This window comes from Triturus cristatus, chromosome 1_2 (genome assembly GCF_964204655.1).
Source record: "Triturus cristatus chromosome 1_2, aTriCri1.1, whole genome shotgun sequence".
In the NCBI taxonomy this organism is placed as follows: domain Eukaryota; kingdom Metazoa; phylum Chordata; class Amphibia; order Caudata; family Salamandridae; genus Triturus; species Triturus cristatus.
The window spans coordinates 1,181,236,725-1,181,260,626 of record NC_140580.1 but is presented as its reverse complement, the minus strand read 5'-3'; the positions used below and the strand labels follow the sequence as shown (position 1 = coordinate 1,181,260,626).

The 23,902-nt window shown below is 51.9% G+C and overlaps 1 protein-coding gene and 1 pseudogene across 8 annotated transcripts in view; both read left to right on the top strand.

Moving 5' to 3' along the window:
* ODF2 (outer dense fiber of sperm tails 2) overlaps window positions 1-23,902 on the top strand; it is a 433,573-nt gene that overhangs the window by 393,207 nt on the left and 16,464 nt on the right. The window lies entirely within an intron of this gene.
* Window positions 7,602-8,152, top strand: LOC146868977 (ferritin heavy chain, oocyte isoform pseudogene; annotated as a pseudogene).

Sequence of the window (23,902 nt, the reverse complement as noted above, 5' to 3'; positions counted from 1 at the left end):
GACCCCGGCTTTACCCCTCGTAGACCACCATCAGCGGAGGAATGCTCTAGTGCAGGGTTGGACCCTGGCTTTACCCCTCGTAGACCACCATCAGCGGAGGAATGCTCTAGTGCAGGGATGGACCCCGGCTTTACCCCTCGTAGACCACCATCAGCGGAGGAATGCTCTAGTGCAGGTTTGGACCCCAGCTTTACCCCTCGTAGACCACCATCAGCGGAGGAATGCTCTAGCAGCAGGGTTGGACCCCGGCTTTACCCCTCGTAAACCACCATCAGCTGAGGAAAGCTGTAGCAGCAGGGTTGGACCCCGGCTTTACCCCTCATAGAGAACCATCAGCTGATGAAAGCGCTAGCAGGAGGGTTGGACCCCGGCTTTACCCCTCATAGACTCCCATCAGCTGAGGAAAGCTCCAGTGTAGGGTTGGACCCCGGCTTTACCCCTCATAGACCACCATCAGCTGAGGAAAGCTCTAGTGCAGGGCTGGACAACGGCTTTACCCCTAATAGAGAACCATCAGTTGAGGAAAGCTCAAGCAGCAGGGTTGGGCCCTGACTTTACCCCTCATAGACCATGATCAGCTGAGGAAAGCTCTAGCACCAGGGTTGGACCTGGCATTACCCCTCATAGACCACCATCAGCTGAGGAAAGCTCCAGTGCAGGGTTGGACCCCGGCTTTACCCCTCGTAGACCACCATCAGCGGAGGAATGCTCTAGTGCAGGGATGGACCCCGGCTTTACCCCTCGTAGACCACCATCAGCGGAGGAATGCTCTAGTGCAGGGATGGACCCCGGCTTTACCCCTCGTAGACAACCATCAGCGGAGGAATGCTCTAGTGCAGGGATGGACCCCGGCTTTACCCCTCGTAGACCACCATCAGCGGAGGAATGCTCTAGTGCAGGAATGGACCCCGGCTTTACCCCTCATAGACCACCATCAGCGGAGGAAAGCTCTAGTACAGGGTTGGACCCCAGCTTTACCCCTCATAGATCACCATCAGCGGAGGAATGCTCTAGTGCAGGGTTGGACCCCGGCTTTACCCCTCGTAGACCACCATCAGCGGAGGAATGCTCTAGTGCAGGGTTGGACCCCGGCTTTACCCCTCGTAGATAACCATCAGCTGAGGAAAGCTCTAGTGCAGGGATGGACCCCGGCTTTACCCCTCATAGATCACCATCAGCGGAGGAAAGCTCTAGTGCAGGGTTGGACCCCAGCTTTACCCCTCGTAGACCACCATCAGCGGAGGAATGCTCTAGTGCAGGGTTGGACCCCGGCTTTACCCCTCGTAGACCACCATCAGCGGAGGAATGCTCTAGTGCAGGGTTGGACCCCAGCTTTACCCCTCGTAGACCACCATCAGCGGAGGAATGCTCTAGTGCAGGTTTGGACCCCAGCTTTACCCCTCGTAGACCACCATCAGCGGAGGAAAGCTCTAGTGCAGGGATGGACCCCGGCTTTACCCCTCATAGACCACCATCAGCGGAGGAAAGCTCTAGAACCAGGGTTGGACCTGGCATTACCCCTCGTAGACCACCATCAGCGGAAGAAAGCTCTAGAACCAGGGTTGGACCTGGCATTACCCCTCGTAGACCACCATCAGCGGAGGAAAGCTCTAGTGCAGGGATGGACCCCGGCTTTACCCCTCGTAGACCACCATCAGCGGAGGAATGCTCTAGTGCAGGGTTGGACCCTGGCTTTACCCCTCGTAGACCACCATCAGCGGAGGAATGCTCTAGTGCAGGGATGGACCCCGGCTTTACCCCTCGTAGACCACCATCAGCGGAGGAATGCTCTAGTGCAGGGATGGACCCCGGCTTTACCCCTCGTAGACCACCATCAGCTGAGGAAAGCTCTAGTGCAGGGATGGACCCCGGCTTTACCCCTCGTAGACCACCATCAGCGGAGGAATGCTCTAGTGCAGGGTTGGACCCCGGCTTTACCCCTCATAGACCACCATCAGCGGAGGAAAGCTCTAGTGCAGGGTTGGACCCCAGCTTTACCCCTCGTAGACCACCATCAGCGGAGGAATGCTCTAGTGCAGGGATGGACCCCGGTTTTACCCCTCATAGACCACCATCAGCTGAGGAAAGCCCTAGCACCAGGGTTGGACCCCGGCTTTACCCCTCGTAGACCACCATCAGCTGAGGAAAGCTCTAGCAGCAGGATTGGGCCCTGACTTTACCCCTCATAGACCACCATCAGCTGAGGAAAGCCCTAGCACCAGGGTTGGACCCCGGCTCCACCCCTCATAGACCACCATCAGCGGAGGAATGCTCTAGTGCAGGGATGGACCCCGGCTTTACCCCTCGTAGACAACCATCAGCGGAGGAAAGCTCTAGTGCAGGTTTGGACCCCAGCTTTACCCCTCGTAGACCACCATCAGCGGAGGAATGCTCTAGCAGCAGGGTTGGACCCCGGCTTTACCCCTCGTAGACCACCATCAGCTGAGGAAAGCTCTAGCAGCAGGATTGGGCCCTGACTTTACCCCTCATAGACCACCATCAGCGGAGGAAAGCTCTAGTGCAGGGATGGACCCCGGATTTACAGCTCGTAGACCACCATCAGCGGAGGAATGCTCTAGTGCAGGGATGGACCCCGGCTTTACCCCTCATAGACCACCATCAGCGGAGGAAAGCTCTAGAACCAGGGTTGGACCCCGGCTTTACCCCTCGTAGACCACCATCAGCTGAGGAAAGCTCTAGTGCAGGGATGGACCCCGGCTTTACCCCTCGTAGACCACCATCAGCGGAGGAATGCTCTAGTGCAGGGATGGACCCCGGCTTTACCCCTCGTAGACCACCATCAGCGGAGGAAAGCTCTAGTGCAGGGATGGACCCCGGCTTTACCCCTCGTAGACCACCATCAGCGGAGGAATGCTCTAGTGCAGGGTTGGACCCCGGCTTTACCCCTCATAGACCACCATCAGCGGAGGAAAGCTCTAGTGCAGGGCTGGACCCCGGCTTTAACCCTCGTAGATAACCATCAGCTGAGGAAAGCTCTAGCAGCAGGGTTGGACCCCAGCTTTACCCCTCGTAGACCACCATCAGCGGAGTAAAGCTCTAGTGCAGGGATGGACCCCGGCTTTACCCCTCATAGACCACCATCAGCCTAGGAATGCTCTAGTGCAGGGTTGGACCCCGGCTTTACCCCTCGTAGACCACCATCAGCGGAGGAATGCTCTAGTGCAGGGTTGGACCCCGGCTTTACCCCTCGTAGACCACCATCAGCGGAGGAATGCTCTAGTGCAGGGTTGGACCCCAGCTTTACCCCTCGTAGACCACCATCAGCGGAGGAATGCTCTAGTGCAGGGATGGACCCCGGCTTTACCCCTCATAGACCACCATCAGCGGAGGAAAGCTCTAGAACCAGGGTTGGACCTGGCATTACCCCTCGTAGACCACCATCAGCGGAAGAAAGCTCTAGAACCAGGGTTGGACCCTGGCTTTACCCCTCGTAGACCACCATCAGCGGAGGAAAGCTCTAGTGTAGGGATGGACCCCGGCTTTACCGTTCACAGCAGCCTGCGGTGTTAAAGCTGCAAGAGGATAACTGCTGACATATATATATATCTTATGCGTTGTTTGACCAATCTTCACAAATGTTTCCCAAAACATAGTGTCCTAGGCAATGTTCCCTCTAATTTTTTTCCTCTATGTGCGGCAGAGTAAGGTTTCTGTGCGCTTCAGCCAAGGCTATGTGCGCCAAGAACCCGACCGCGCGTGTAGACCCAGGCTTTAAGTTGAATGAAAAATCTAGGGGGGGGGGGGTTTATCAAAGCAATTAAGCGAAAAATCTGTGCTTCGAATAGTTGCCCCCGACTGATATTTTGCTTCTTCTGTCATTGCACCCAGATCAGTGGTCGAAGTGGGGAAAAAAGAGTAGGGGAACTGTGGGCGGAGACTCAGGGGGCGGGAATAACCTGAGGATTGGATCAGTGGGCGGAGTTAGAGGTGTGGCCAGGATCTTTAGTATTTGTTTGGCATTTCACTGACCAGTTACAGCTTATTATGTTATGTAATTCAACCAATGGATACACGTGATTATTTAACGATTAATATGAGTTATTGACATTAAAATAAATTCACAAAGTGGGATATGTTTCCAATCACAGAATGTCCCAAATATGCTTAAAAGTGGAAGCACAAGCCATTTGTTTCCGAGCCATGGATTTTCTGTCGTCCGCAATATACACAGAGACAATCAATTTTACGTGTGTAAATCACTGTATAGGAAATGTTACGTAAGACAAAGGACTACAAGGTGTAGGAGTCACATGACAACCATACTAGTAGGCAGTATAGTTTAATAGTGATTGATCCGGAGAAACACAAACTCAGAATTTAAAACTTAATACCATGATTGGGGGTTACTTTAATAATCGTTAATGATTTCTATCCAAATGAACACTTTTTGCAACATTAGGATAATCAAAGGCTTAGGGAAAAAATCCATAAAGCTCTAGTTTATACCTTGCAGTCTGTATGCAGCTCTAAGATGAAAGTTAATAGCTCCCTGTTCTTTGTTAGGATTTTAACTTATAAACTTCAAGTAGCAAAAGAATCTTACTGACAAAAGCAGTAACCCACTGACCTATTTACAATATGTGCACTTTGTGATGGGCATGGTACATGTTCCTAGCAGCAGGCACATTAACCCTCTGCGCTATCTATGCTGAGGAATTGCCTAGTACTTCCAAACCTCGTGATATTTGGGGCCCACTAACTGCATACCTGTTGACTGTCACTGATGTCTGAGTGCTCATGTCATTAATGTACTGTAATCCTCCACTGCCACATTGTATACCTGATTGATTACTATCAAGTGTTTGTGTGTCTACGATTGTCATCTAATTCATTCTCGATATCTCCTGCCACCCCGAGTTTACGAACTGTTAATGTGTCATCAATTGCTACAGCATAACCATCTGTATGTGCTCTTTTTGAATCTGAAATTGAAATAAACTAATAAAAAAATAAAAAAAAACCTCTGCGCTATCTTTCCATGAGTCAAAACTTCCACTAGACAAAACTCCAAACTCGCTCTAGGAAGACTTTTATTCACCGGAGTTATCATGACATTTTTATTATTGCCGAAAATTGCTGTAGGCCAGGAAGGAGGCAGCAAGTGCTTTTAAAACCACAATATACAACGCCCCCACTCAAAGTCAGCACCCGTTGCGGTATCACCGGTCGCACTGCCCCAGAGCCAGCTCTTCTCTGGGGATCCTGTGACCTCAGTGACAGTCACTGTTGCTCTAGGGTCCGCTACTTCGTAGGCCTGCCTGCAGGACTAGAGGTGAACTTTAGTATGGATTGTGGTGGGCAAGCCTTCAAGGTGAACCCACACTTGCCACTGCTAGGGTCCACCTGCTGGTGTTAAGACACAGGGCGTTTCCGGATTTGCAGGGCCTTCTAAGGTCTAGCATGGCAATGTGCTCACTCAGGAGAGTGGTCTGGGGGACTGCTCATGAAGGCTGAAACTGGTTCCCCAGTTCTAAATTCGGCAGCTCTGCCCCCAGTACTACATCCGCTCCCCCGCTGAACAACATACTGCCCCACTGAGAGAAATTCACACTGCCTTCAACTACAATCCAATTTGACCTGCTATAAACAACTGGATGCTTAACTTAACGCTTTTACACTCACTATTCAGAAATCAGTGAGTGCTTTTGCCTGAAAACTACAGGGCCCAGAAAGGACCCATTTCAATGCCCACTGCTTATATGCTCACAAAGCGTAAGCAGTATGGTTTAAAAAGACCACATTTGTGAACACAAAGCCGCCGTGCACATTTTGTTTTCCAATCCACCCATCAACCAGGTATTGCAGTATCTCTAGGTTTGGCGCACGTCCCCACCGGGGGAAAACAGCGCTTGACTGGCAAACTCAATAAAGTGACGCTGATATTTTTGGGTTTTGAATAAAACCGATCTGGCCACTTTAAGAACACCACGTCTTGCTTTGTTTAGTTATTGATTTTTCATATTTTGAACCTTTTATTTCCCAGGCTGCGCTTTGGAATAGAAAAATGTCAAAACGGCATTTCCAGCAAAAGTGTTTTTCTTTTTTGCATCCATTTCACAGGGGAACAAATGAACGACAGGAAGAAAGAGGGTGAGAACCATTTCTTGAGTCACGGTTTTCGGTAAGTGAGGAGGAGCTAGACAGACAGAGAGGGAATAAGAGTAAGAAAGAGGTGGCGCAGCTGCCAGCGGCAGAGCAGAAGTGGACACCTTCCTTGTCTCGTCTGGGCAGGAAGCAAGAGACCTTCACAATGGCCTACAATCAGCCCGCAGTCGTGTTTCATTAAGACAAGACATGCATCAAGTCCAAAAGCACGACGTGTAACGCACACGTCGTGCTTTTGAACTTGTTGCATTTCTTCTCTTAATAGATGCGCGGCTGGGGGCTGATTGTGGGCCATTCTGAAAATATGTGTTAATTGCAGCGCATGCCGGTGTTGCAATTAACAAATATTTTCACAAAGGCCCACAAAGAGCCCTCAGCAGCGCTCCATTATTAAAGAAATGCGGCAAGTGCCGGAGCCCCTGCAGGCATAGGCTCCCCGCAATCAGCAAATTACCGTTTTTCGCGCCGCTCGCGATTTAAAAGCGTGCGGCGCGAATGCTTACCCAGGATGTGCGCGCTTCAGACCGGACACTGCGCGCTTGGCGGCACAGAGGTGCGCGCGTGCAGCTTTCGGGGTACACTGGTCCTAGGAGTCTTGTTGTGCATGGAAAGTTTTGGGGTGATCTGTGAACCAATGGGTCAAGAGAAAGGGGGCTAAAAAATATATGATTTCCCATAGGAGTTTTGAGCACAACTACAGCCCAAACCACGGGACAAAATTTGTCAGGAAGGTAGATTTAGGTTTGCAGATCACACTTTCAGTTATTAGGTGTAAATCCGTTCAGTAGTTGTTGAGACATTTAAGGGACTGCAAATAAAGATATCTGGGGGAAGCCTAAATCATTAAAATATTCTGACATGTAGGCTTCAGCATGCGCTTTCAACACCAGCAGCAGACTGCCAGTTGCCTGATGATCAGCAGTTTACTACAGTGTTCTGATGAACAACTACTGTGCTAATAATCTGACTTTATTCCAAAAGTGTTGCACATCTTGGTGGAATTGAAGTCGAAAACTGAAAGCATTTTCTACTGAGGATACTGCAGTAAATGAGGAGATTAGGGAGCTTCATAACAAACAAGCCTCCCTAGATGGCCGCCAGAGAGAAAAGAGCCTGAATGTGGCCCAAGTATATCCCAGTGTCAGAAGTGAGAAAGAAGAGACTATATTTAACTGTAGGTCGTTATTTGTCGCGCACACCGAGTGCTCCTGCTCCAACAGTGCTTGGACGGAGCTCTCTGCCTGCAACAGCCCCAGGTGCATCTGTTCTGACTAGGGAAAGAAGCTAGATTCCCAAGGTCAAGGACACACTGAAGAAGTCAGCATCGACACCTGCACCTCAGCCCAGTTCTCGCCTGACCTCAGCCCATCTCCGTGTTATCGGTACAGTCCCCGGCTGCCTCTAGGAGAATATCTCGTAAAGGCTCTTTTAGAAGCCCAGCCTCTCCCAGACTCGTCTAATCTCTCTTATACACCATGAGCTCCCAGGTGAGGCAAAACTACCACCAGGACTGTGACGCACCATCAACCGCCAGATCAACCTCGAGCTTTACGCCTCCTATGTTTACTTGTCTATGTGCTACTACTTTGATCATGATGACGTTGCCCTGAAGAACTTTGCCGAGTTCTTCTTGCACCAGTCTCACGAGGAGCGTGAGCATGCTGAGAAACTGATGAAGCTGCAGAACCAGCGGGGAGGCCATATCTTCCTTCAGGATGTCAAGAAGCCGGAACTGGACGAGTGGGTCAGTGGTCTGGAGGCCATGGAGGGTGCCCTGCAGCTGGAAAAGAGTGTGAACCAGTCACTTCTGGATCTGCACAAGGTGTCCACTGATCGCAACGATCCTCATTTGTGCGACTTTCTGGAGACCCGTTATCTGGAGGAGCAAGTGAAGTCCATTAAGGATTTGGGTGACCATGTGACAAACCTGCGCAGAATGAGTGCTCCTAGCAATGGAATGGCAGAGTACCTGTTCGATAAGCACACCCTTGCTGAAGAGTCCAACTAGGCTCAGTTTGGTGCCCATTCCTGACTCTAAGGTTCTTTCCTATCTTTCCCTGTGTTGATTTTTTTTTTTGTCGTCCCCATTGAGAGAGATTGTGTGATAAACACCTTTTTGCTGTAATGCTTTTGCATCCAATAAAAGTTAATTGTTTTGTGTTTTTGCAGTTTTACATAGTACAGACTTAACCCGAAGTTATTGGAGTGCTTTACATGAGTGTCAGTCACATTACACAAGGACACATTCTTTTTGGGCTTTAGGCATGGGGAGCGGACCACACAGGGCAGGTGGGAGGGGCTGTGGCAGCACAGTAGGCATGCATGGCAAGCGTGGGGGGGGGTAGTGGCAGCACAATGGTCATGGTGGGCTAGAGGCGGGGAGGGGGCAGGGGCATGCACAAAGGACCAAAGAGAACAGACTGGATGGGAAGGGGCTGGATACAGGTGAGAGAGTGCAGGGAAAGTGGCTTCACAACAGACCATGTGAGGTTGACAGGAGGAGAAGTTACAGCACAACAGAGCGTGAAGAGCAGAAGACAGTGGCACCACAATGAACCATGAAGGGGCAGGAGGGAGGGGATAGGGGCATGACACTCGCACAAGCAGGTTGGAGGTAGCCGGGACAGGTGGCAGTCATATGACCATGTTAGGCAGGAGGGAGGGGCAGTTGCAACTCCACAGAACACTCAAAGTAGGAGGGGCAGTGGCAGGTCCATGGAACATGGTGAGCAAAAAGGAGGGAGCAGGGGCAAGCACACAGACGTCAAGGGGAAGGAGAGTAGGGGCGGAAAGCTAAGCACAGAGGCTAAGCAGCAGGGCAATGATGGGGCATAGAAATGGGCAACGGAGGGCAGGAAGAGTGGGCAGGGATATCAACCTAAATGGAAGGGAATGGCAGCACATTGGACCATGCAGGGGCAGGAGGGATGGGGCCGGTGCATAGAGACTCAGACCACAGACGGTATGGAGGAAGTGCATGGGGCAGCAAGCTAACTGTTTATGGCAGACAGGAAGGACAGTGGCAGAACAACAACCACACAGGGCTGTAATGATGGAGCAGTGGAGGGACGTGGACAGTGAATAGCAAGGGGGGGAGGGGGGAAGGAGCGGTGCGCTTGGGTGGGGGCAGCACAATGCCAGGCCCTGCATCCAAATCCTCCCGTGCATTGTGAGGGGCATTTTACTTAACATTAAAAAAAATAACAAAATACTAGAAATTCACTGAAAATAACAAAGGTTACAGAAACGTTATAATTAGGAAATGAAATTAACGAAAACCTTAGCATTTCACACAAAAAAAACGAAGGTTACGGGAACTTTATAGTTAGGTTCAGATTTTACACGCACAAAACCATAGAAATTCAGCTGTTAGAGTTATTTCAAGTAACTATAACTCATTCCCTAAGGTAACTTGGGGAGAGGATGTGGTCTAACGGCTAGGGCGGTCGATCTCAAATCTGGGGAACCGGGTTCGAGTCTCGGCAACGACGTTCAGTATCCTGTGATTCTGGGCAAATCACGTAATCTCCCCGTGCCTAACAAAAATCAATGCGTCCGTGTGGAACACTACTTGTGCTCATGTACAGCGCTCTGATACCCGATACTTTCGGGTTAAGCTTGCGCTATATGAAACTTTGAAGAAGAAAAAACTATAGCTCGTGCCCTCACCATGCACTGCTAATTATCAAAGATATTACATCACTTATGACATCTTCTATTAGTGAGTTAACTCACTAACTATACATACGCCGCCACCATGCAATGCTCATGACTTCACGTATTACATCACTCATGACATCATTAATGACCTCATTCAGTGAGAGTTTGCTTTACACTTTTCATACTGAAAGGTATTCAATAGGCTTCAACTTCAATTTTTCCATACCTTGCGTACTGCTAACAAGTGTAATTTGTGCAACCTGCTTGGCCTCCTGAAAAGGCATGGGTGTTTGAGCAGAGCTCTTAACAGAGTCGCCACACTCTTCAGAGTGAAAGCTGTGTGTAGAAGGGGTTTAGTCCCCTAATGGGCCTCGGGTGTCTGCTGGGAGCAGCCTCTCTGTAGAGAGCTGTGTAGAGGTCGTAGGCTGTGTGTATAAGGGGTTTGGTCCCTTAATGGGCCTCGGGTGTCTGCTGGGAGCAGGCTCTCTGTAAAGAGCTGTGTAGAGGGTGTAGGCTGTGCGTAGAAGGGATTTAGTCCCCTAATGGGCCTCGGGTGTCTGCTGGGAGCAGCCTCTCTGTAAAGAGCTGTGTAGAGGGCGTAGGCTGTGCGTAGAAGGGATTTAGTCCCCTAATGGGCCTCGGGTGTCTGCTGGGAGCAGCCTCTCTGTAGAGAGCTGTGTAGAGGGCGTAGGCTGTGTGTAGAAGGGGTTTGTCCCCTAATGGGCCTCGGGTGTCTGCTGGGAGCAGTCTCTCTGTAAAGAGCTGTGTAGAGGGCGTAGGCTGTGTGTAGAAGGGATTTAGTCCCCTAATGGGCCTCGGGCCTCGGGTGTCTACTGGGAGCAGCCTCTCTGTAGAGAGCTGTGTAGAGGTCGTAGGCTGTGTGTATAAGGGGTTTGGTCCCTTAATGGGCCTCGGGTGTCTGCTGGGAGCAGGCTCTCTGTAAAGAGCTGTGTAGAGGGTGTAGGCTGTGCGTAGAAGGGATTTAGTCCCCTAATGGGCCTCGGGTGTCTGCTGGGAGCAGGCTCTTTGTAGAGAGCTGTGTAGAGGGTGTAGGCTGTGTGTAGAAGGGATTTAGTCCCCTAATGGGCCTCGGGTGTCTGCTGGGAGCAGCCTCTCTGTAGAGAGATGTGTAGAGGGCATAGGCTGTGTGTAGAAGGGATTTAGTCCCCTTATGGGCCTCGGGTGTCTGCTGGGAGCAGGCTCTCTGTAAAGAGCTGTGTAGAGGGTGTAGGCTGTGCGTAGAAGGAATTTAGTCCCCTAATGGGCCTCGGGTGTCTGCTGGGAGCAGCCTCTCTGTAGAGAGCTGTGTAGAGGGCATAGGCTGTGCGTAGAAGGGATTTAGTCCCCTAATGGGCCTCGGGTGTCTGCTGGGAGCAGCCTCTCTGTAGAGAGCTGTGTAGAGGGCGTAGGCTGTGTGTAGTAGGGGTTTAGGTACCTAATGGGGCTCGAGTGTCTGCTGGGAGCGAGCTATCTGTAAAGAGCTGTGTAGAGGGCGTAGGCTGTGTGTAGTAGGGGTTTAGTCCCCTAATGGGGCTGGTAGTGGCCTCTCTGTAGAGAGCTGTGTAGAGGGCGTAGGCTGTGCGTAGAAGGGGTTTGGTCCCCTAATGGAGCTCGGGTGTCTGCGGGAGCAGGCTCTCTGTAAAGAGCTGTGTAGAGGGCATAGGCTGTGCGTAGAAGGGATTTAGTCCCCTAATGGGCCTCGGGTGTCTGCTGGGAGCAGCCTCTCTGTAGAGAGCTGTGTAGAGGGCGTAGGCTGTGTGTAGAAGGGGTTTGTCCCCTAATGGGCCTCGGGTGTCTGCTGGGAGCAGTCTCTCTGTAAAGAGCTGTGTAGAGGGCGTAGGCTGTGTGTAGAAGGGATTTAGTCCCCTAATGGGCCTCGGGTGTCTACTGGGAGCAGCCTCTCTGTAGAGAGCTGTGTAGAGGTCGTAGGCTGTGTGTATAAGGGGTTTGGTCCCTTAATGGGCCTCGGGTGTCTGCTGGGAGCAGGCTCTCTGTAAAGAGCTGTGTAGAGGGTGTAGGCTGTGCGTAGAAGGGATTTAGTCCCCTAATGGGCCTCGGGTGTCTGCTGGGAGCAGGCTCTTTGTAGAGAGCTGTGTAGAGGGTGTAGGCTGTGTGTAGAAGGGATTTAGTCCCCTAATGGGCCTCGGGTGTCTGCTGGGAGCAGCCTCTCTGTAGAGAGATGTGTAGAGGGCATAGGCTGTGTGTAGAAGGGATTTAGTCCCCTTATGGGCCTCGGGTGTCTGCTGGGAGCAGCCTCTCTGTAGAGAGCTGTGTAGAGGGCATAGGCTGTGCGTAGAAGGGATTTAGTCCCCTAATGGGCCTCGGGTGTCTGCTGGGAGCAGCCTCTCTGTAGAGAGCTGTGTAGAGGGCGTAGGCTGTGTGTAGTAGGGGTTTAGGTACCTAATGGGGCTCGAGTGTCTGCTGGGAGCGAGCTATCTGTAAAGAGCTGTGTAGAGGGCGTAGGCTGTGTGTAGTAGGGGTTTAGTCCCCTAATGGGGCTGGTAGTGGCCTCTCTGTAGAGAGCTGTGTAGAGGGCGTAGGCTGTGCGTAGAAGGGGTTTGGTCCCCTAATGGAGCTCGGGTGTCTGCGGGAGCAGGCTCTCTGTAAAGAGCTGTGTAGAGGGCATAGGCTGTGCGTAGTAGGAGTTTAGTCCTCTAATGGGGCTCACGTGTCTGCTGGGAGCGAGCTCTCTGCAAGGAGCTGTGTAGAGGGTGTGGGCTGTGCGTAGTAGGGGTATAGTACCCTAATGGGGCTTGGGTGTCTGCTGGTAGTGGCCTCTCTGTAGAGAGCTGTGTAGAGGGCGTAGGCTGTGCGTAGTAGAGGTGTAGTCCCCCGAATGGGACTCGGGTGTCTGCTGGGAGCGAGCGCTCTGTAAAGAGTTGTGTAGAGGGCGTAGGCTGTGCGTAGTAGGGGTTTAGTCCTCTAATGGGGCTCACGTGTTTGCTGGGAGCGAGCTCTCTGCAAGGAGCTGTGTAGAGGGTGTGGGCTGTGCGTAGTAGGGGTGTAGTACCCTAATGGGGCTTGGGTGTCTGCTGGTAGTGGCCTCTCTGTAGAGAGCTGTGTAGAGGGCGTAGGCTGTGCGTAGAAGGGGTTTAGTCCTCTAATGGGGCTTGGGTGTCTGCTGGGAGTGAGCTCTCAGTGAAGAGCTGTGTAGAGGGCGAAGGCGGTGCGTAGTAGAGGTTTAGTCCCCGAATGGGGCTCTGGTGTCTGCTGGGAGCGAGCTCTCTGTAAAGAGCTGTGTAGGGGGCGTAGGCTGTGCGTAGTAGAGGTGTGGTCTCCGAATGGGGCTCGGGTGTCTGCTGGGAGCGAGCTCTCTGCAAAGAGCTGTGTAGAGGGCGTGGGCTGTGCGTAGTAGGGGTGTAGTACCCTAATGGGGCTCGGGTGTCTGCTCGGAGCGAGCTCTCTGTAAAGAGCTGTGTAGAGGGCGTAGGCTGTGCGTAGTAGAGGTGTAGTCCCCCGAATGGGACTCGGGTGTCTGCTGGGAGCGAGCTCTCTGTAAAGAGTTGTGTAGAGGGCGTAGGCTGTGCGTAGTAGGAGTTTAGTCCTCTAATGGGGCTCACGTGTCTGCTGGGAGCGAGCTCTCTGCAAGGAGCTGTGTAGAGGGTGTGGGCTGTGCGTAGTAGGGGTATAGTACCCTAATGGGGCTTGGGTGTCTGCTGGTAGTGGCCTCTCTGTAGAGAGCTGTGTAGAGGGCGTAGGCTGTGCGTAGAAGGGGTTTAGTCCTCTAATGGGGCTTGGGTGTCTGCTGGTAGCGGGCTCTTTGTAGAGGGCATAGGTTTTGTGTAGCAGCTAATGCGGCATGTGTGTGGCGGTAGTGACATCTCTGTTAAGAGCGGTACACAGGGCTAAGGCTTTGCATAGCAGGTACTTGGCCATCTAATGATGCTTTAGTGGACAGAGAGTGGACTCTTGGTGAAGAACTGTGCACAAAGTGAAGGGTGTGCATACTGGGGACTTTCTAGTTAATGGTGCTTATGTGGAGAGGGAGTGGGTTACAGGATAACTATTTTATACAAGCACTTATCTTCATGTACTTTATGCTTTTCATGATTTTGTGCCAGGTAGCAGGAATGTACATATCTGAAAAGCAGTACTGGTTTGTGAAACACAGAAATATCATTAAGCTGGATGATGCCATCAATGATGTCATTTGAGAAGTCATCAATTATGTCATTCAACATGTCAAGAGTAATGTAATATTTAAGGTCATAAGCCGTGCATGACAGGGCTGCAAGTTTTAGTCACCGCGCTAAACTGTAACTTGGTTTGTTTTATGCGTTAATTTTGAACTCATTTCAGTACCTAACTTTAATGTTACTTTAACCTTTGTGTTTTTTCAGTGGATTTCTAGGGGTGTGGTTTTTAGCATAAGTTAAGATCCTATTACCTTACCTAACCAGAACAGCACTTTCTTCAGTGCTTTTTTTCTGGGAATTTTAAATGTTATGGAAGACCATACCGGACTATACTTTACATCTATCTAACGTTTGGCTTTTCTAATGAATTTGTTGGATTTATGAATATTTTCTGCCAACACCTTCATTGCACACAGCCTTTGGCCGTTCGCAACAGGAGGTTGGCACAGTCCAACCCCTTCTGGAGGACCACCCACCGTAGCCATCCCTCTGTGGTGAGCTTGCTGCCCCTGCTCACCTTTGTTCTCCATTTGCGTGCCCGTGACCCCACCTCCTGCCCTCCGTGGTCAGCTGCTGCCCCTTTCACCTCCTGCCTGCCCAACTTTCTACGTGTGCCTGCCCCTCCCTCCTGCCTTCTATGGTCCATTGTGCTGGCCTGCTTGCTGTGGTTAGATTGCTGCCCTTGCCCCCTTTCTGCCTGGTGTCCATTCACCATCTGCATGCTCCTGACCCGCCCTGCCAGCACTATGTGGACAGCTTACTGCACCTGCCGGCCTGCCCTACGCGGTCAGTTTACTGTCCCTGCTGTACATTCTCCGTGTGCATGCCCCTTCCCACTCCCTTCCACCCTGCATGTTCTGTTGTGGTACCTCTGGCCTTGTAGGCCTATCCACCTTTGTTAGAAATGGGATTTTTGGCAGGCTAGGGCATGTGCCAAAGCCAGGCAGAAACTACCACTCTAGTCAGGATGAGGGAGTTACACTTCTAAAATAACCCCTGCTCACCCCCTTGGTAGCTTGGCACGAGCAGTCAGGTTTATCTTAGAGGCAGTGTGTAAAGCATTTGCACATAACCAACAGTAATACAGTGTAAGCACTACAAAAGGACACCAAACCAGTTTAGAAAGATATCCAATATTATTATATATTTAAGAAAAGACCAAAAACGATAAAAATCCACAATACAGTACTTAAAAATCCACAGTTATAAAAATACGCTTTAAAAACAGTTCCTTGATTTCGATAGCTCTATCCAGGGCTATCACGGCGTCGTGAGCAAACAAATCCAAACAGTTCTGGCTGACTGTGGCGTTGCGGGCCAGCTACAGTGTTGGGAAGACCCGCAAACAGTACCTTTTAGAAATGCAGGGTGTCGGCGACTTTGTTGAGCTTCCGAAAGCACGGTGTCCGCAGGCGTTGGTTCCAGAGGTCGGTGCAGGAGTCGTCGGGGCACTTGAAGTCACACGTGTTGCAGGTGGATCTCCTCTCTGTTGGCGTCATGTGCTGCGGTGCGAAGTGCAGTGGTGCGGCGTGCGGTGCCATCAGGTTGCGGTGCGAACAGCGGCTCAGTGGCAGCGTCAGATGGCGTCGTCGGTGAAACCAGGGTCTCTGGACGGACCACCGCTGCGTTCATTTCACTTTTACGTCCAGTGCCGCTCCCAAACAAGCCCCTTGCCCCCCACGATGCAACTGGAACAAGATCACCGCTGACCTTCTCAACTCCACCCTCCTTCAAGACCCCCCCGCAGCCACCACCGACACAGAACACGCCGCCATGGAACTCCACAGCTGGATTACCAGATGCGCAGACAAACTTGCCTCCCTAGGGCACGCCACCACCAGACGCCCCCCTAAAGCAGCCTGGTTCACTACCGAGCTCCTTGAGGCCAGACACACATGCAGACGACTCGAGAAGGTCTGGAGAAACCAGAAGACCCCATCATCACTCTGCGACCACAGAAGCGCCATGAGAGTCTACCACCAACAGATAAAGGTCACCAAAAGAACTTTCATCAACGAAAAGATAAACGCCAACGCCGCCAACAGCACCCTCCCTAGACCTCTGCAACAAGCTGAGCACGTTCTTCCACCAGAAGATCATGACCCTCTACCACAATTTCAACGAACCAACGAACGCCCTCTCCCTCACCGCCACTACCTCCACCATCCCGAACATCACCACTTGGTCCGCCGCCTCCGTCGACCTCATCGCCGCCACCATGAAGAAGACTCACTCCGGGCCCCCCACGGACCCCTGCCCTCCTCACATCTTCCACAGAGCCGCAGATGCCATCGCTGCAGAACTAACCCGCACCATCAACTCCTCCCTGACCTCGGGCACTTGCCCCCTGGAATGGAAACGTGCAGAAGTAAAACCCCTCCTGAAAAAGCCTTCGGCCGATCCAACAGATCTAAAGTACTTCCGACCCATCTCCCTCCTGCCCTTCGCCGCCAAAGTCTCGGAAAGAATCACCAACACCCAGCTGACCACGTTCATCGAAGAAAACTGCATCCTGGACCCGTCCCAATCCGGTTTCCGGAGCAACCACAGCACCGAGACGGCCCTGATCGCCGCCACTGACGACATCCGCATGCTACTAGACCAGGGCCACACCGCAGCCCTCATCCTCCTGGACCTTTTAGCAGCTTTCGACACCGTTTCACACCGCACACTAACCACCAGACTCCACACCGCCGGGATCCAGGGAAACGCCCTCAAATGGATCCGCTCCTTCCTCTCCGGAAGAACTCAGAATATCGGACCCCCCCCCCCCCCCCCCCCCCCCCCCCCCGCCCCATCTCTCCGACCCAACAGACATCATCTGCGGAGTTCCCCCGGGTTCCTCGCTGAGCCCCACCCTCTTCAACATCTACATGGCACCGCTCGCCAACATAGTCAGGAAACACGGACTTAACATCATATCCTATGTTGACGACACTCAACTCATCCTCTCCCTCACCAGGCACTCAGAAGACACTAGACTCAGTTTCCAGGAGGGAATGAAGGACGTCGCATCATGGATGAAGGACAGCTGCCTCAAACTCAACTCTGACAAAACCGAAGTCCTCATCTTCGGCACCCGCCCCTCCGCCTGGAGTAACACATGATGGCCATCAGCCCTCGGTCCGTCCCCCACCCCTACGGACCACGCAAGAAACCTTGGCATAATCCTGGACTCATCCCTCTCCATGAATCGCCAAATCAACGCCGTCTCCTCCACCAGTTTCAATTGCCTCCGGATCCTGCGTAAGACTTTCAAATGGATCACCCCCAACTGCAGAAAGACGGTCACCCACGCCCTCATCACTAGCAGGTTTGACTACGGAAATACCCTCTACGCAGGAATCAACAAATCCCTGCTATACAAACTCCAAACCATCTAGAACGCTGCCGCAAGGCTCATTTTAGGAACACCACGCCACAAGCACATGACCCCACACCTGCGCAGACTCCACTGGCTCCCCGTCAAGAAGAGAGTCACTTACAAACTACTCACACACGCCTACAAATCACTCAACAACATCGGGCCCAAGTACCTCAACGACAGATTGAGTTTCCACTCACCAGTGAGGAACCTTCGCTCGGCCGACCTCGCCCTGGCAGAAGTCCCCTGCATCCGCCGTAGCAGATCCGGAGGCAGGGCCTTCTCCTACACCGCAGCCACGGCCTGGAACTCTCTCCCGGTGGAAATACGACGCACACCAACCCTGCTGGCTTTCAGGAGTGGACTCAAGACTTGGCTTTTCAACTGGCCTGAGCTGCCCTAACCCACCCCCCCCCCCCCCCACCCCTCAGCGCCTTGAGACCCTCACGGGTGAGAAGTGCGCTTTACCAACCCCTGATTGATTGATTGAGGGTCGCGGTGCTCGTCACAGTGCTGTCAGGTCACGGTGCAGGGAGTGTCGTCGTCGCTGCTGAAGCTCTGTCCTCGGCTGACAAACTGAAGTCGATGGCCCCGGCATCGGTAGGCCAATGCTGCGGTGTGGGATGAGGGCGGTGCGCCGTGTAACTTTACGAGCGGTGCCCTCGAACCGCGGTGCAAGCAGCGGTGTCGATTTCCGTGTGGAGCGGCGTCGTCGGGTAGGCCAAGGCGTCTTCCTGAAGCGAGGCGGTGCGGTGCCCACAGGTTGTGGTGTGAGCAGCGGCTCGGTGGCGGTGTCAGCAGGCAGCAACGGTGAGACCAGGGTCGGGGTCGCGGTGCGGCATTATGGCAGTGCCCCCTGCAGTGTCTCAGGACACTGAGTCTGCAGCGGCATCGTAGACGTCGTCGAGTTGCTTTTCTTCTGTTGCAGCACAAAACACACAGTCCCCAGTGCTGGGGGCAGAAGAGCTTGAAGTCTTTGCTGTTCCTGAGACTTCATGAACAGGGGGCAAGCTCTATCTCAAGCCCTTGGAGAAACTCACAAAAGTAGATTGCAGAGAGTTCAGTTCAGTCCTTTCACTGCCGAAGACAGAAGCAGCCACTGCAGGCCAACACAGCAAAGCACACAGCAAAGTGGTAGTTCCTCCTCACAGCTTCTCCAGCTCTTCTTCTTGGCAGTCTTCTTGATCCCAAAAAGTTCTAAAGTTCAGGGGTCTGGGCCCCAATATTTACATCCCAAAATCCTTTGATCTCTTAGGCAGAGAGTGTCTGTGCCCAGCCAGAACCAGTTCTGCCTTCGCTGGTGTGATTTCCTGGCAGGAGGTGGAGACTGCATTGTCAGAGGCAGACCAGGCCCTTGAGGTGCAAGGAAATCTCACCACCCCTTCCCCCATTGCAGCCCAGGTCTATTCAGCCCTTTCCTGACCCTACCTAGACTATCTGGAGCCACTCCTGCTCCCCAGCCTTCTGTCATCCAAAACCCAGACAGGCCATCCACATTCCAGCAGAGACTCACGGGATGACTGAGCAAGAAAATACCTACTTTCTAAAAGTTTTTATTTTCAAACACAGAATGTAAAAATCACCTTCACTAAAAGATGCATCTTTAGATTCTGAGTTCAGGCATACTAAACTTTATTTTCCTACCTAGTTCCCAGGGCCAGTTATGTTTATAAGATATTATAAACAAACTTCCCATTCTGTCCTATGGGGAACAGGTAGCCTTGCAATAGTGAAAAACGAAATTGGCTGTAATTCACTATTAGGACATGCCACACACACCAGGGCATGTCCTACCTTTCACATACACTGCACCCTGCCCACAGGGCTACCTTGGGCTTACCTTAGGGGTGCCTGACATGTAAGAAAAGGGAATGTTGGGGACTGGCAAGTGTGTGCACTGGCCAAGTCGACATGGCAGTTACAAACTGCGCGCAGATTCTGCAATGGCAGGTCTGAGGTACTTTTACAGGGCTACTCACGTGGGTGGCACAATCAGTGCTGCAGGCCCACGAGTAGCATTTGGTTTACAGGCCCTGACACACTCGGTGCACTTTACTAGGAACTAACAAGTAAATCAAATATCCAATCATGGAAACACCAATCCATAACACAAGTTACACAGAGCATATACACTTTTGCACTGATTAGCAGTGGTAAAGTGCCCAGAGTCCTAAAACCAACACAAACAAGTCAGGAAAAAATAGTTTGGGGACAACCCTGCAAAAAGGGCCATTTCCAACAACCTTGGTAAACGTGCTGCCTCCCTGTCCTCTAATGTCCAACCATGTGCCCTGTCCCCTCCCTCAGGCATGGTGTTTTGTGGTGCCACTGCCCTTCCCACATGCCCTCTGTGCTCATCTTCAGCTCCTACCCACCTCCTCCCTGCCCTCTGTTGTCTATGCCACTGCCCCCCTCCTTCCCTGCATGATCCAATGCTCTGCCTCTGCTGCTCCCACCTGTGCTGTGTGGTTAGCTTGCTGCCCCTGCCCTGCACCCACATACCATTGTCCATTGACTTGCCTCTGCCGCCTGCCCTGTACGATCTGTTTTGCTGCCTCTGCCCTCCATCCAGCCCAACATTGTCAGCTTGCTACCCCTGTCACTTGTCCCCCGCCTTCCTTTGTCCTTATCCTTGCCTCTATCCCCTTGCATGCCCTCCATGGTCCATTCTGCTGACCTTCCTTTCTGCCCTCAATGGTTCCTTGTGCTGCCACTGTCCCTCTTGCCTGACCTGTGTGGTCAGTTGCCACCCTCCCTTTATTTTTTCTTATTTATTTGAGTTTGATATAGCGCTGGCTAGACCCGGAGGTTTCTGAACGCTTTACACGAGGTTACACATTGTGACAAAGTTACATCAGTTACTAGAAACATTTAAAGATCATAGAAGACGAGATAAGTGGAGAGTAGAAGGGTAAGGAAGAAGGGTAAGAGGGAGATTAGGCAGAGTGATGAAGGAAAGTCTGCCCAAATTCCGGCTGGGTTGGTGACAGCCGAGGGGGAATTCAACAGCCCATCTCCTCTATAGCTAGTAAGGTTGCTCCAACGGGCATTGGCCAAAATGCTAGGTCTCAACGGTCGGTGGCAAGATCACAGGTTCAGTGTCCTGAAGGGTGAGCTGGAGGGGGGATATGCCTGAGGTCTGGACGATGTCCAATTTTTGTCCAAGAGTAGTAGATCATCGTGGTAAAGGACTACTGCGACGACCATCTTGGGGTCTGGCAAGAGGTTCTGCCCCTGGTGTTCCATTCGGCCGGACCCCATTTTTATCTTTCCCCTTTGTATTCTTAGGGGCCTCAAGGGTAATTTGCACCGTTCTTTAGGTGTCTCCTGGGCTAAGAGTACTTATGGTGCCTTCAGTAAGAGGTTGCCTCACCGCTTTTAGGAGGTTTGTCTGGGTGCCTGAGACCATACAGGCAGAATCTCCAGGGTCCGGGACTTAAAAGGAGGCCCCAGACACACGCGGGCATCGAGCACTTTGGAGCAGATGGGTGAGGGGCCCGACCGTATGCTCCATAAGGAACAAAGTTTGCTACACACTTTCACTGGCGGGGGCCGGGCCTCCTTCCCTCTCTCACCTGATTGTTCTTTGGGGACCCTCAATGGTTCAGAAGGGGGAGCCTCACTCACACTGGACCCGAGGGTGCCAGAGCAGGCCGTCTCAGCCCGCAGGAGGCTTGTCTGCTCTCGTTTGTCCAGAGCTCCGTGGTCCTTTGGGCTGCCGCTGGCCCTCTCCTCTGACCTTTGTTGTCATCTTGCTGCCCCCTTGCCCTCTGTTGTCCTTGTGCATGCCCCTGCCCCTCCCTCCTTCTCTCCATGGTCCTTTGGGCTGCCACTGCCCCTCTCATCTGACCTGCGTTGTCAGCTTGCTGCCCCCCCGCCCTCCATTGTCATGTGGATGCCCATGCCCCTCCCCCTTGTCTTCCATTGTCATGTGGATGCCCCTGCCCCTCCCCCTTGTCTTCCATTGTCATGTGGATGCCCCTGCCCCTCCCCATTGTCTTCCATTGTCATGTGGATGCCCCTGCCCCCCCCGCCCTCCATTGTCATGTGGATGCCCCTGCCCCCCCCCCCCCCCGCCCTCCATTGTCATGTGGATACCTCTGCCCCCTTCTCTCCATGGTCCTATGGGCTGCTACTCTCACATGACCTGCGTTGTCAGCTTGCTGCCCCCCCGCCTTCCATTGTCATGTGGATGCCCCTGCCCCTCCCCCTTGTCTTCCATTGTCATGTGGATGCCCCTGCCCCTCTCTATTGTCTTCCATTGTCATGTGGATGCCCCTGCCCCCCCGCCCCCATTGTCATGTGGATGCCCCTGCCCCCCCCCCCGCCCTCCATTGTCATGTGGATGCCCCTGCCCCCCCCCCGCCCTCCATTGTCATGTGGATGCCCCTGACCCCCCCCCCCCCGCCCTCCATTGTCATGTGGATACCTCTGCCCCCTTCTCTCCATGGTCCTATGCGCTGCCACTCTCACATGACCTGCGTTGCCAGCTTGCTGCCCCCTTGACCTCCATTGTCATGTGGATGGCCCTGCCCCTCGCCTTCCATTGTCATGTGGATGCCCCTCCCTCCTTCTCTCCATGGTCCTTTGGGCTGCCCCTACCCCTCTCATCTGACCTGCGTTGTCACCTTGCTGCCCCCTTGCCCTCTGTTGTCCTTGTGCATGCCCCTGCCCTCCCTCTTGCCCTACATGGTCCGTTTCTCTCACACCTGCCCTGTGTGGTCAGTTGTGCTGCCATTACCCCTGCTGCCTACATTATGTGGTCATGCGCTACAAACAGTCCTGTCGGGTGAATGAAATCTCGTCAAGGGGAATTGTAAAATAATGTTTTTGATTAAACATTAAATACTAGAAGGACCCATAAATGATCCATTGAACATGTGTGAAAGTTCTTCTGACTCAAATTACATAAATCTTTCAAGAAAATGATATCTAAAAACCACTGACACAACACAACCCTTAACTTGTTTTAAATATATTATTTTTCAAATATCAAAACCTGTATATCTATCTCTTTTCATATTTCTTTTTTCAACGGCTGACCAAAGAACAAAAAGAACAATACATCACATTAACATATACATAGTAAAATCAAGAATCTCCCGGCCTCGAGCTAACTTAAACTGAAAAAGATTCCTGCCCCTTCAGTGATGCCCTAATTACAATGCTATTAGTGAAGTAAGAAGCAGTCAGTTGTCATGTGTATCCTAAGTGTGGCCTAAAATCTGATTATAAAGTGTACAGAGCAGATCCTGAACTCCTATATCTGAACGTGTTCTCATATGTGACGATGATCTACAAGGAAGCTCAGGCAAATAAGTTGGCTAGGATCACACAATTAGGAGTGATGCCCGGTCTTGCGGTTTCGCAGTGTGTAAAGCACCCGCTAGAGGGGTGGCACGGTCTCACATCCAAGGTTAATATTTTGTTTTTAATATTATTGTTGTTTTATAATTCGAGCATGGGTGGCAGGTAGAATCCACATTTTTGTGACTGGTTTACATAGGGCAAAACTTTCCCCCGGACAAAAGATCGCTTCGTAACTACTACAGCCTTTATTACACTTTTATTTTTGAGGAGTTTGTGTAAAAACCTAGTGGATGATGATTTTAAAAAGTCAGGTGGTAAACCCCATTAAAAGATACACAATCTGGGGTTTAGCAGAGGCATATTTGGCAGAGATACAGGGTATTTTCCTGCCGGGGGTAGGTGGAACATTTTTACTCAGGAGGCTCTTGGCCCATCCGATAGCCAAGCGCTACACACACATCTGGAATTCTGCCAGAAAATCCACCTTCAAAGTCCACATGGTCAAACAAAACTGAGGTGATTAGTATGGCACAAAAACACAACAGGGTATAGTATTTGTACCCTTATGTTGACAACCCGGAAAGTACATCAACACCTTCCTTTAAATGCATTTGATTTTGAACATATTTGTAACATTTACATTTGTGATTGTATGTTTTTGAACTTTAATTTAGCGTTTTTGTCTTTCACTTTTTATTCCTCGCACCAGATTTGAGTCTTTCCAAGGATGTGCTGCTTGGTGCTCACCTACCTTACACCATCCTGGAGCTCATCCCGACTATTCAGCTGTCCACAGGTCAGGGCCACCTTTCCCACCAGCCTGAGGAAGTTGAGCGAATCTGTTAGAAAAAGAAGAGAGGCACCCATCGAGGCTTTGGCAGGCATGGGAGTGGGTAGGGTAGCAGATACGGGCAGAGCAGGTGGGGGTGTCAAGGCATGCTGCAACACCAGTACTGGCACATACTCTGTTTTAGGAGGTGCGACTGCCACTCACTGGATCTTCCGCAACTTCCTTTGCTGGAGCTGCTGTTAACACATTTTCCCTCCACAACCCATGTCAGTGAGCATAAGGTCAGTGACCACTGTTGTTCCAAGTGAGTGTCTTATAATGAACTTCACTACCCCGCTGCACTCTCTGCTTTTAGCAGCCTCACCCCTCTGACTGGTCCCATCTGCTGCTGGAACAGAAAGGACCACCCCCCTGACCAGGTTGGCACCGGGTTCAGCAGTGGCATAAGCCCCCAGCACTGTAGAACTGCCAAAGACTACATTACACATTTTCAGCATGTTATGCACAGGGACAAAA